This window comes from Cricetulus griseus, chromosome 2, assembly GCF_003668045.3.
Source record: "Cricetulus griseus strain 17A/GY chromosome 2, alternate assembly CriGri-PICRH-1.0, whole genome shotgun sequence".
In the NCBI taxonomy this organism is placed as follows: Eukaryota; Metazoa; Chordata; class Mammalia; order Rodentia; family Cricetidae; genus Cricetulus; species Cricetulus griseus.
The window spans coordinates 201147539-201162285 of NC_048595.1; positions in this window are offsets into that span (position 1 = coordinate 201147539).

A 14747-nucleotide genomic window follows, 5' to 3' on the forward strand; every position below is an offset into this window, starting at 1 on the left:
TGTCCTCACAGCTAGACTATCTTTTTTGTGTTTAAGACTGGGTTTCTCTGTGTAGCTCTGGCTGTCCTTGTACTCTTTGTAGACCAGGCTGGCCTCAAACTCAAGAAATCCGCCTGCCTCTGCCTCCTGAGTGCTGTGATTAAAGTCACGTGCTTCAGGCTTGACTAGACTGTCCTTACATAACCTACAGGTCCATGAGACGTAACACAGTTACCAAGGGGACCACCCTCAAAGGCTGCTCCTAGCTAGTGCTAAGTCCCCAGGAGACTCCTGATGGCCATTTTCACCTGCCTTTGTGAAGTTGTCCACTGAGTGCCACCAAAGAGAACTCACCAACAAGTCCTTTACAAATAACAGTATGTGCTATGGCTAACACTGTATTTAAAGGCTATTCCTTTAATGCAAAAGGGCATAAAAGTTAAGAAAACAGCTTGAAACTAGACAGATATGGGTTCAAATCTGACTCAGCTAGCTATTATTTCAACACACTGTGGGAAAGTCATTTTATTCTCTCTCTCTTCTGGGCCCACTGCACGGATTAAGGAAGATAATGTTCACCAAACACTGGAATAAGATCTGATTAGACACAGTAACATTTGTGATTGGCCCTGAATTGAGATGCATATAGCTGACATCTGCTGAAAGAGTGGTGGTTCCAAGGTTATATATTTTTTAACCTTTTAAAATTTATTTATTTGTTTGTGGGTAGATGGGGGACCTTGAGGAAGCTGATTCACTCCTTCCACCAGAAGGTCCTGGGGCTCAAACTCAGGTCATCAGGCTTGGTGCTAAGTACATTTACTCACTGAGCCATCTCCCATGTGTGTGTGTGTGTGTGTGTGTGTGTGTGTGTGTGTGTGTGTGTGTGTGTGTGTGTATGTGTGTGTGTATGTATGTATATATATACATAGTTTGTGCATAGGAGGCCACATGGTCCATGAAAGCAAGTCAGACTTTTGACCAGAGACCTGAGGGACCACGCAAGACCTTATAGCTTATATGAGTCCCTGGTCTCACATGGATATTGTCATATACCCTGGAGGACTGTTAAGTAATCAGAAATTAATCCAAGAAACTCTCAGCCCAGAACCAGGGACTGCAACAGGTGCTCAATGAAGTGGACATTGGCAAGGATCCCAGGCTCCCTGTTCAGACGGCTGGAACTGAATCTCAGCTCTACCAGATCTTTGCTGCCCAGGGACACTCTGGCCCTTACACATCTACCTCTCCATATGGCAGCGATAACAAGAAGGCTTACCTCAGAGAGCTGTCCTTAGGACTAAATGAGTTCACATATAAAAGTGCCCAACATACGTAACTGGTCAACAGATATTTGCTCTATTATTTAGCTAGTGTTTATCCTTTAATAAAAGAACTACTTAATATTTAATATTAAAAATGAAACAAGAACATGGGGCTGAAACTTTTTGTCCTAATGGCATTAATACAGGAATTGATAGCATCTAGCTCTCTAACCCCAGACTGCATAGAAACTCATAAATGAAGCCTGTCCAAATCAGAAGTTTTACATAATTCCAAATTCCACCAGCAGGCCAGCAGGACACGTCCTATGATTTTTGGGGGCTGACAGAGCAAGTTAGGAAGGCCTTTTCCTTTCCTGGGCTCAAAGGCAATGATCCACCCTGATTTTTAATGATTCAGATGCTACAGCAGTGGTTCTTAAGGGAAGGTAATACAGACCCTTGGAAAGCATTTGTTAAGATCTGGAGCCTCTGCTGGCAGCTAGCAGCTCAGGAATGCTGCCGAACACACGACAATGCGGCAGGAAAACACCCATAAAATATTTCTGGTAGAAGGGTCAATAGTAGAAGGACTGAGAAATCCTGCCCTACAGGAAAGGCGCTTGTAACAAATACACAATGGTGTCCACAATATAATAGCACAGTGTCAGCCAGACACAAAGGACATAGGCATGTAAGCAAGAACTGCCCAGGAAATAACATGAAAATGAATGGAGTTGATGGGGTATCTGGATCACCAGTGGAATTTTTTAAAGTTCCAGGACTATTATTAGTATGTTATGAGGCTGAGAAGAGTGGGAGCCAGAGCTCATGGGATATGAATGCCCCCACTACACCTCTCAGTCTGAGATTCCTCAGACATTCATGACTGCTGCTGGCGTCTTAACAATGCTCCTGGCTCCCACTACAGTAAACTCTTGCTCTCATCTCAGACTGAAAGTGAGTAAGGGAAGGGAAGGAAGCGTCCAGTCTTTCCTGCAAAATCAAGCTGGGCCCAACAACTTGAAAAGGCTCTTCCAGTTTCCCTCTGTGCTGTCCTACATAGCTCTAAATTATTCATTCTTTCTCTCTGTATATTTTTACTTTTTTTGAGACAGGATCTTTTTATGTAGCCCTGTTTGCCCTAGAACTTGTCATGCAGAGAAAGCTGGCCTCAAACTCAAGAGTGTGCCTGCTTCTGCTTCTGCCTCCCTAGTGCTGAGATTAAAGGCATGCACCACCATGCCCAACTAATTGTTCATTTTAAAATTACTTTCAAATAGTTGCCAGGGAATCCAATGGTCAGTCAAATTGGACAAGATCAACCATGGTACTTTTAGGTCATAGAAAAGAATTCTTTATTTAAAGGCAAGGTTGTAAAACTCTGGATGAAGACAGCAGAGTGAAGGACAGAAATCTAACTCCATCTGGGAGGTGGGTATAGTCATGTTAAGTCCCAACACCACAGACCATGGGAAAACACAAAGCCTTGCCCATCCCTAGGCTCAGAATGGCAAAAGTTTCTTTGGTCCAAGTGTGAATGTTTGGGAAAATTGACCAGTGTGTGCAAAAACTACCAGCTATCGTTTCGTCCTCCCAGATGTTTACAAAGACTAGCTAACCCCTCTCACTGTGTTGAATATACCAACCACATTGAGGTTCCAGGTTGTGTGGGAGTTGGAGCCATTATATCAGAGTGCACACAGTCTTGTTGTAATTCAAGAAAAGCAGTGCGTGAGAGAAAAGACACAGGGTTCAAGCAGGGGGGATATTTTGGGAAAGGGATCATAAAATGGGGAAAAGGGAGTGGGGAGACTGGCCTCCAGGGACAGGAGCAGAAGGAGAAAGGAAAGAGGGATGGGGGTGGGGAGGAGAGGGAGAAAGAGGAACAGATAGACAGAGGGAGAGAAAGAAAGAGAGAGGAGGATGGGAGGTGGGCAAGACCCTTTTAAAGGGAACATAGTGAATATGCACAGCTGAGGGTGTATCCTGTCAGAACTCCAAGGACAGGCCAGTACAGATAGATGGACACTAACACATCTGACTCCAACATTTCTGTATGTATTTCTGTCCTTTCTTCATTTCCTGAATGCCCCAGTTAGGATATTAATGCAAGAAGTCACAGGGACTACCTCTATCCAGCCAGTCACAGAGGGGTGAAGCAACACAGAGGAAATGGCATTTGTAAAAGCTCAGTAGGAACCAGGTGTGGTGGTGCACACCTACCGTTAGTCCTAGCACTCAGGAGGCAGATGCTCGTGGATCTCGAGTCTGAGGCCAGCCTGGTCTACAGAGTGAGTTCTAGGTCAGCCAAAGATACACAGAGAAACCCTGTCTCTAAAAATCAGAAAGAAAGAAAAGAAAGAAAGAAAAGGAAGGAAGGAAGGAAGGAAGGAAGGAAGGAAGGAAGGAAGGAAAGAAGGCTCGCTCAGTGGGAATGGGTGCCTGGTGAGACCAGGGAACAAAAACTGAGCCTGAAGCAGGGTAGACCTGGACAGGTCTCAGGCCCTGTGAATGCTGGCTATTATTCTAAGAATAGGAAGACTTAAGTGCCACTTTATATTCAGCTCTGCCCACCTGTCTCACAGAAGTCCATGCAGTGGGTGGAGTCTCCACCTTAGGAAGGCAATGGAACATGGCAAGGAGGCAGGAGACGGCTTCCTTCTACATCCAGAGCCACGAGTTCCCCAGATGACCATGAGGATGGACTAGGGTCAGAGCCCCTATCAAGTGCCACAAACCCTAGGAAGATCCCATAAGCAACCTGTCTTCTTCCCATTGAGACTGCCAAAGCAGTCCGTCCTGGTAGCCACCAAGAGTTCCATGGCTCCATTCTAGCAAATGCATGAATGTGTCCAGACCCTGTGGCATGTCCAGATAACATCTTAAGAGATGCTGTCCATGAACCAAGCCCTCTGAATGTGGGTGCCAGTTAGGAGGCCTAGGCAGTCTATGGGGCCTCTAACAGTGGAACGAGTATTTATCCCTAGAGCACAAATGGACTTTGGGAGCCCATTCCCTATGGAGGGATGCTATTGCAGCCCAGATACAGCAAGGAGGGACTAGGCCCTCCCCCTAATGGTGTGACAGACTTTGATGGTTCCCCCATGGGAGGACTCACCCTCCCTGGGGAGTAGGTGGAGGGTGGGTTCGGTGGGGGGAAATGGGAGGATGGGAGGGAGAGGGAATGGGGGAATATGTAAAATAAGATTGCTTCTAAATAAAAAAAATATTAAAAAATAAATTAACCCATTTTTATGTTAAAAAACAGAGATGCTGTCCAGGCCTATATAAGACCCAGGGGAACTTTCCAAAGGGTTCTACTAATGTTTCATTTGAGCATTGGAACACTCAAACAAATGTGTCTGGACAGGAGTTAAGAGATAGAAAGGTGAGGGTTGGAGAGATGGCTCAGTGGTTAAAAGCACACACTGCTCTTCCTGAGGACCTGAGTTCGAGTCCCAACACCATCAGGTGGCTTAAAAGGATCTGACACCTCTGACCTCTGTGGGTACTTGCATTCATGTGCACATACCCCTCCATATACACGTAATAAAAATAAAAAATAAGTCAGAGAGAGAGAGAGAACACATCCACCCAGCGTGGTAGAGATATGACCTAGGGAAGATCTAAGGACCCTCAGCATGATAAACTAAGGATCCACTACAGAGGGTGTTTTGCACAGCAGCCAACTCTTGCTATTGAGAAAGAGACCAGGATGAACTAAGAGGCCAAGAAGGAAGCAGCACTGGAGGCAGAAGGCAGACCAAGAGCAGACCATGGCCAGATCTGGAGTAGAAAGGCAACAATGGAGTAAGCAGAGTCCAAAGGAGCTGGCCACGTAGCCTGGAGTGGGTGGGGCAGCCAAGGCAGTGTCTGTGGAGAGCAGGCTCCAAGCCAGCCAGATACTGCTATCAGATGCTGCTCCGCCCCCTACTAGGTCACATCTTGCACAAACCAGTTTCTTCACTAGGCTCCACCCTCAACAGGTTTAACTGTCCTGCTAATTAATTAAAGGATAAAGACATGTACACAGTATGCAGCACCAGGCCTGACGCATGGCAGTGACCCAGTAGGTTCACTCCAAATAAGACCTGAGGAAAAGGGAAGGCCGGCTAGAGGACTGTGCAAGACAACCTAAGGGTGTTCAGAGCCCAGTAGTGACCCTAATATGAAAAAGCCCCTGCTGGGTATGGTGGCACATGCTTTTAGGCCAGCCTGATCTACATAGTGAGACTCTTTCTCAAACAGCAATGATGAAACCAAACAGAAGCATTGGCCTTCGAGGAGCTTATATATTATATGGGGAAAGGGACAGCAATGGGCCAGTAAACAGTGTGTCAGGGAAGGGAAACAGGTGGACAGATGGGGACCCTAGGGGTACTTAGATTACAGTGCACAAAGAACCAAGGGAGAAGGAAGCAATTGGAAGGCCTTTCCAGCTAGGTAAATAGGTAAGCAAGAACCAGAAGAGAGCAAGGCTATAAGGTAGACAAAGCCTGGGAGATGGGAACAACCTGTGCAAAGGGCCTGTAGTGAGGCCTGGTAAGTGCCCAGGATGGTCCCACTAGAGCAGAGCAAGCAGCAGGCTGACAAGAGAGGGGTGGCAGCGGCAAGCTCACAGAAGGTCTTATTGGGTACCCTGACAGGACCCTGGCTTTCACCTGAGTAAAATGAAAGCTACTTCGAGGTCTGGGTGGGGAATACACAGCAGGGGAACAAGCAGAGGGTGGAAGACCAGCTACAGGCTATGATTACAGGAGAGGTGGCTTTGGGACCATCGTCTTTGCCCCAGGCCAGTGGTCCTGCAGGGCAATCAGGGACTAGTAACTAGTCTCCCCTCCTTTCTTGAGCACTCCCTGCTGGTCCTCATTTCTGTTCATCTATAAACCAACGTTAAAATGCCCACCGATGTGTCATATGCCATGAAGTTGCATTGCTTTATTTTCACCATGGGCCTATAAGCCCATTTTTACAGGAAAGGAAGCTGGCATCCGCAAACTAAATAAATGCTGCTTGGATGCTTGGAAGCACTAAATCAGCGTGGCTTTTGGTGTCACTATTCAGTGCCCTTGCTGAGACATTCTGTCACCTGACACCTGGCAAAAAAAAAAAAAAAAAAAAAAAAAAAAAAAAAAGAAGCACCAGACAGTCCAGGCTGGAGAGACTTCTCAGGGGGACAAAACTGCCTGATCTGTGTTCCTGATGAAAGAAGGCAGGAAATGCTCACGCAATGCAGGACAATTAGCCAGCGATGTCAGGAACATCACATTTCTGTCCCTTCTATCCTCATACCAACTGATGAAAGCAGTTGAGACCTCAAGAATGGAGCACATAGAGAGAAACGTGTCTCTGTCACCTCCCCACGGTTCTGACTTCACTGTTACTAGCTAAGAGAAGGCAACCCCGGAAAACACACCCCCACTCCTTCCCTCAGATTACAAAGGACCGAAATGGGGTCAATGGGAGGCTCCCAACTTAGAAACCTAATTCCAGGGCCAATTGGGCTTTGTAGCCCCACATGGGCATCCCAAAGGACAGTGCCGTAAGAAGAATTCATTTAAATCAGTACACTGTCAGATACCATAGTCCTGTCCTAGAAGACGTCATATAAACCAGGTCTCAGAGGGAGAATGGGGAGAGGCCCAGACACCTTACGAAATCACCTTTGAAACATTTCCATTCACCCCACATATATCTACTGAGTATATGTATGTGCATGTACTCAGCACTGTTCTAGAAGAAACAAAAGACAAGAAACTGCCTTTATGAGACTTCCAGGTGGAGGTGGGGCACAGTCAAAGATCAGGAGTTTAAGAACCTCGCCTGGGTTTTAATATTAGTAAGGGAGTACAAGCTTAGTTTATCAGATGCTAACTTACTGCTATTAGGAAACTAATAGCTAGCAATGGTGGTGCATGCCTTTAATCTCAGGACTTGTGAGGCAGAGGCAGACATCCACTACCAGGTCTGGTACCTGTTTTCTGATACAAGATTAGAGATAGTGTTAAGTTCAAATTTTCACTCAACTGTCTCTACTACTGCATGTTCATAAGAATCCACAACTGTTCAGGAATTCACCTGCGACTACTGGAACTCTGTTTCCAAACCCCTCCTAATATGCCACCATACCCTTCTCGATCAGGGAGTGGTCTACTTACCCTCCCTTGGAATAGAATGTACACTAGAGAACTGTGACTGCTTTGACTAAAAGAGTGGGAAATCAGGGTGATCTGTACTACTTATGCAGTGTTTACATATATCTGAAATTATTTTAGGATCAAGTTAAATAAGTATTGTGTTTATCTTTAAAGGAAGGTTTGGGACCTAAACACCATGAAGCTGCCCATGGAGGAAGGGAAAAGCAGGGAAGAGACACCCAGCACCAAGTGCTCCAACCACCCAACTAAGACGTTTGGTGACTTATTTATGGAGTTCTTGTTAAAATGAATCAGAAGTACAAATTTCCACCCAAACTGAGAAGCTTGACAGACAGAATGTGGCTGAACTGAATGAAACCTTTAAGGAAACTAAAAAAAATCACGCACAGCCAGTGAGAGGAGAGCCCAAGGCTGGAGGGGAACACACAAGAATAAGGGCATCTGGGTTAGTCTGCCCTGGTGCTTCTCTCCCTCGCAGCCTCCTGAAGCAGCTGCACCTTTCTCTGCAGTGCAGGGTAAACCAAACCAATAGCATGGCTTGATCTTGATGCAAAGCCAGCAGCAATGTTTATAAAACTTTCTGCAGGGCAGAAAGGGCGCACTGGTGCCTGGCATGGTGGTGTAGGTCTGTAATCCAGCATTTGGGAGAAAGAGGACAGGGCATTAATAAGTTCAAGGCCATCCTCAGCTACATAATGAGTTTGAGGCTAGCCTGGACTACATTAGGCCCTGTTCCCAAATAAAGGCAGGGGTTGGTGGGGGGCAAGCACACTGTTATTATGGTCTGTGTCATGAGGAGAAGAGATGAACTAACCTTTCCTGCAAAGTCTTATCTAAATCATAATTATAATTTCTAATTGCTCAGATGACCAAAATGTATACCAAACTTCCACTGGCAGCAAAAAGCTTTAAATTCTGGTGTGACAAGATCTAGCTGCCAACCCAGTCTCATGTTTGATCCTATTCTGGGATCTTTCATATTCTTGGCTAAGTGCTTCTGTCTTGAGCTTCCTTATACCCAGCATTCCTGCTCTTATTTACCTCCCCATGCATCTTAAAACGTATTTCAGGGCTTCCTTCCCTCTATGCTATAGGAGGGTTTCTGCTCTCTGAAGCCTCTGCTCTCAGATTTCCTTTTTTTTTTTCTGTTTGGATCACTACCTTTTATCTTGAAAGCTGTTTTTTCCTCTGGTAGCTGGTGGTTCTCTTAGTGATAAGAGCTGAGGTTCTGTGTGTACCCTACAGTCTTGACTAAAACAAAAAGTGAGAGCCTAAACCACTGCAGCAAAATCAAGGCTACTTGAATTTGGGCACTATGGAGCTAAGCTGGAAATAAAGTGAAAACTAAGAGAACTGGGGAGAGGAGACACTTTGAGTCCATTAGTGTGGTGACGTACTTGGGAGGAGGAAGTTGTGCAGATGTGGCTGAAGTGATGACAGGTTTCACGCAGATAATTTCTTCTGATCTGCAGAGGCGTGTAGGGCAGGGTGGGGCACAGCAGGAATGAGGGGTAAGTGTGAAACAGTAGTAACAGGCCTAGTCCCCATAGAGAGCACTTCAATGATGGATTTATTTCCCTGTATGTATGCGTACCACATGCATGCCTGGTGTCCGCAGAAGACAGAAGAGGGTGTTGGGTTCCCTGGAATTGGAGTTACAGTTAGTGAGCTGCCACATGACTGATGGGAATGGAACCTGGTTCTCTAGAAGAGCAGCCAGTGCTCTTAACTGCTGAGCTTTTCAAACCCTCATGGTGGACTGTTTAAGCTAAAGTAGTTATTGGCTGAGATACATGGTAGTCTTGGATATGAATCTATTTAATTTGTGGGAGAGATACAAACAGCAAAATATATCAGCTTACAAGACCCAATGAAGAGAGATGTGTACAGAGTGGCTCATGCAGGCAAACCAACACTCTATTCTGAAAGTGAGACCATCTTGGACATCCTGGCTCATCAGGCTGACAGCTGAATTAAATTCCACAAGTCACCCCACAAGAAATAACATGAAGTAAAAGAATCTCCCTGCCTGCCAACACACAGACGTTGAACTTTGGGGTGTACTGTCATATAATAAATAGTTGAAATGTGATCTCAGTAAGCCTCGGTCTCCACCTCTGTAGCATGGGGCTGATGTTATAGGTTTGTTGTCAGTATTGCAGGAGGATAACAGTGAGCACAATGCACAAGAAATACTTGTAATAGTTAGGAAAAATCGCAAGAGAGCCTAAATGTAAGTTGCAGGCATGCCCTCTGGGAAGCCTTATTCTCACAGGCACTTCCACTTACATGATTTCCAAAGGCTGGTTTTCTAAGACAGATAAAAGGTTTTGTTTTGGTTGGTTGGTTGTTTTGTTTGTTTTGTTTTGTTTTCTTAGTTTGGAACAAGTTTTTACTAAAAATCATCTCTGCTTATTTTGTGGGCATGCACATGCACATGTCACAGCTCAAGTATGTGATGATCATAGGACAACTTGGAGGAGTAGGTTCTTTCCTTTCATGGTGTGGGTTCTGGACATCAGAAAAGCTGTCAGGTTTGGCAGCTCATTTGCCCACTGAGCCATCTTGTAGACCCTTTGCTACAAGGCCTGAAAAATGAACTGTGTATCCAAAATAGGAACCCAAAGAAAGTTCTGAGATTAGCCACTTGCCCAACCATGTATCACATGCATATTAAGCCCTTAATAACGACCAAAAGTCAATTGAGAATGGTTGAAGGATAGCCCCCTCCTTTGAAGAAGGAGCCATCTCTTCCTGCGTAGCTATTAACAAAAGGAACTTCAGTACACACTTGAACTTCAGTAGAAAGAGCTGCAGTAGATAAACCTGACATCTTCTAACTGGCAAATACATAATAGGACAGCATATGATTCTGACTAGAGATCCCAGAAACGATACCAAGAATGAGGAGTGGAACAGTCCCTAAAGGTTCACTCTGTAACAAACCCACCCCCAGAGTTCTATTCACAGGCCTGGGCCCCTACTGAGAAAAGAAGCTGGCCAGCTGGCAGTACCTGCTTTGTTTGGGTGCACAATGAATGCAGGTAGTTAATGATTCACAGTAGCAGGAAAGGGTGTTAAATAGCTTTCAACTGCATTTGTGAATTCAATCATAACACTAAACTAAAAGTCTTTTAATCTTAAGAATAAACAAGCTTTTTTTCTCAAAATGGCTGTCATCAATACTAATTAAACCAATAAAGAGAATCAAATCTGCATCTTCTGCATGAAGTCCACCAACCCTAGGACACACTTGCTCTGGACAACTAAATAAAATTCTAAAGTCATCAAATGCACACTAGAGAGTAAGCCTGGAAATGGCAAAGATGACCACGAGTATCCTGGGTGAAGGATGAAATGCCAGACAAGCACTGGGCAGAGTCTACCAGACAAGCTGGATGCTGGACTCATTCCTTTTACAAACCCCAGTGAAGTGCACAGCTCCTACCTGGGACATTTTAGGAAGTGCATATCTAGATTAACTATAAAGTATGACTAGCAGGAGGTCTCTCTCAGGGGTAAAACACTTGTCTAGCATACACAAGGCCCTAATTTTGCCCACAGAATTATTGCAAGGATTAAATGTTAATGCACATAAAGCTTTTGGGAAACCATTTGGTATATACTTAGCACTTGGTAAAATTAACTATTTTTAAAAGCTGAAAGAGCTATGAAAGTAGCTATTCTGTAAACCAAAGGGTTATAGATAGTCACAAGACATGTATGTAGCACAATGCTTCTCACCATGTTTTATTTTTAATCCTGCCCTGATTGATAGTTTTTGTAAAGTATGATTACAAGCTTGACTGTCAGAAACATCAAATTGCTTCTTCTTTTTTTTTTTTAAAGCATTGCTCTTCAGTTCTCACAGTCCAATAACAGTTCACTGTCAATAAACCGCCCTGAGTAGCACTGTCCTAGCATACAGGAAGGACTCAGAACCAACACTGCAATCTCAAGTAGCAGATTAATCAGAATTATGGAAAACAACCCAACAGCAAGACACAAGGATGACTTGAAGGACAAGGTCTTGATCCCTTTGGGGGGGGGCACATATCCTGCATATCAGATATTTACATTAGATTCATGAGAGTAGCAAAATTATATGAAGTAGCAATGAAATAATTTTATGGTTGGGGGGTCCCCACAACATAAGGAACCATATTAAATGGTGGCAGCATTGGGGAGGTTGAGGGCCACTGATCTAGGAGATAGCCCCTAGAGAGCAAGTCAGCCAGTAAGTCATCCCCACAAAGGGTTCAAGAGACACAAGGGAAAAAGGTAGACCTGACCAGGGCCTCTTCAGTAAGAAGCCACTCTGAGCCATCAGTACCAAATGTCAATCAGAAATCACAAAGGTCAGAATTTCTTCTTTGCAAACAAATCATGCAAACACTCTCTTTAGTGGTGTGACGCTGATGACATTCCCATATTCACAGGCACCTACCTGTGGTCTTAGGAGGCTCCTGAGGTCCACCCTGCCAGCCATATTGTGGATATCCTTGGTAGGGGTACCCCTGAGGAGGTGGGTAGGGGTACCCCTGAGGAGGTGGGGCTCCCATAGGCCCCATTGGCTGTTGTGGATAAGGTGGGTATGGGGCTGTTGGGCCGGGCCCCGTATACGGTGGAGGATTCTCTGGGTTCATCAGGAACCTGGCAATGCACCTAAGAGACAAAATAAAAATTATTTTCATATGGAAATCATTAGGAAACATTTTCCAATGGATGAGATCATTTACCAAATGCCTTAAAGGTGCCTCAAAGACTAGAAAACCTCTAGCCTTGGCCATCTTGGTTCTCATATCTGCTTGTTTTCCTTTTGCCTTCCTTTCTATTCTAGGTAGTAGGCTGTGACAATGGAATCAATCAAGTCAGTTTTGGATCACCACCAAGTCCTTAGAGGCCTGCCTAGTGCCTCTAGTCTCCTAATTAAATGTGTTGAATGAATAACAAGGTATTTTGTTTTTGAAATCCCTGAAATGTGGTTGGGCAGTTTTAAGATAGCAGAAAATCTAATAGCACTATCAACCAGATCAGTAGACACAGGTCTAATACTAGGAAATCCTCCAATAAACAAGGTTTTCAGTAGTGTCTCCTGAAAGTCAGCACTGCTAGATACACCCCTCCTGCCTTGGGCTCTGGGATAACATGGTTCTTTCCAGACCCATGGCTCTAAGCAGTGAGCTGTCCATGGAGAATGCCAAGCAAAAATTTCCCCCACGCTTCCACACTCCCATATTCTCTGGAAAACTCACCAAGAATCATCACTTGTGTGCACAAGTCCCTGTCCTCAGTGGTTTGTTTCTATGAGGGAGGCTACGCTTCCTAGTCCCCAAGTCTATTAAATATTCTCTTGACTAGGTTTGAAGCTTTGAGGGCCAACATATTGCTTCCACCATGGCTACAATCTCCACAGTGCCTAGCACACAGCCTTCCAGATTAAAAGCAAACAAGTCATAACTGGGGAACAAGGTATACTCCACATGAGTCACAAAATGACTTTTTATCTATGATAATGTACTGCCTTACTGTTAACCATCTCCTAGTCTAATATTTAACTTTTCACCTATTTGAGTGTCTTCTAACCCCAATTAAATAGTAGAAAAGAGTCTAATAATTACAATTTAGTAATCTGATAATTAATTCTTCTTTAGAATATATAATCAATATTAAGTGACTTCATGAAGGTCAGAATAGTCGTGAGGGATTCTGGATTAAAATAACAGATTTTTCTGGTTATATATATACTTCTGTATTCTTCCTTCCAAATAGTTATCAGATTTCCAGTTAAGATACCATCAGTTCTTCCTAGGCTCATGTGCTTCAAGAAAAGCTCATCTTGTCCCAGCTGCAGAGGGAGAACTCAGCCACTAAGCCAATCAAGGCCGGCATCTCCCTTTTCATCACAAATGATTCAAGGAATTCAGAACTGAGCTGATTATAAATGCCATTTCCTGGTCATTGGGACTGGTTCTGAAGTGGTTCAGTCAGTAGACAGCTCTGACATGCTTACCCAAGCTACCCCTGCCATTAACACAGACACACAAAAAGTCTAAGAAAGCTGTGGCCTACACAATTGCTGCTAGCCAATCAGCAACTCTGTCAGCCTTAAGACACAGTGAGCACTTCACACAGGCAAATCAGAAAGAAGGTGGAATTCCAGATGAGTTTATAACATATCATAAATCAAAGATTGAAGCCCAGCCCAATCTGAGCTACTTTTATAGAGTTTCTAGTCCTGGGGACCAATGATAAGCATGTCAAGTAACAAGCAATGACATAATTAAGCATACATTTAGGAGGTGGAGTACAATAGTGGGGAATAGATATCAGTGTGGCTCAAATTCTTCTCTTGGGCAAATGGTTGAAAGACAAACAAAACGACTGCTAGAGTAATGGCATAATCTAGCTGAGGAAGTAGGGGTAGAGGGTAGGAAATTGTACATTGATGCTAGTATGGAATCAGTGTTATAAGGGACTCCATTCTTCTACATCTGCATTATGCCTCCCATTTCAAAGACTTACTTTTCCAGAGTCTGATAAGGACTCTGACCTCTTTCCTATTCCAACACAACATCCCATCCTACTCTAGGAAGCCTTTCCTCACAGTGACTAATGCTACAAGCATCACTCGAATGGAGACATGGGCCAAACACTTGGGCATTTTTTTTCTTCTCTCCTACCAGGAAGGCTGATTAATACAGAAATCAGTCTCACTCACTCTCACATGGCCATGCCTTTATTTACTTATTTATTTATTTAGGGTTTTTTTTTTTTTTTTTTTTTTGAGACAGGGTTTCTCTGTGTAGCCCTAGCTGTCCTGGAACTCACTCTGTAGACCAGGCAGGTTTTGAACTCAGAGATCCTGAGGGCCCCCAGAATGCTGGGATTAAAGATGTGTGCCACCACTGCCTGGATCCCATTATTTACTTTTAAATCACCAAAGTAGAACACAGACAGACATTGTAACTACTCTATCTTAAAATTCATTATATATGACCTAACTCCATAAAAACTGTGTTCTAACCAGCCTATGCAACAGTGACCATTCTCATTCCAGGCAAAGTCAAAGGCTATCTTTCCCTGAAGATACTATTCTGCCAACACTGAACTGACACTCTCAGCACTGCCCTACTCCTCACCGTCCTGTGCAGGTCTCTTCCTGAGGCTCTCAAAACACTATTCCAAATGAATGTGCCCTTGTCCATCAGTCACATGTCCCCCTCACTTCTACTATGTGTCTTTCTCCCTTTGTTCAAGGAACTTATCGGAAGAGGAAAAACAACCATCTGTTCTTCAGAGACACCTACAGAAAGCAGAAGCCGTACAGTGGCTCTAGCAACCA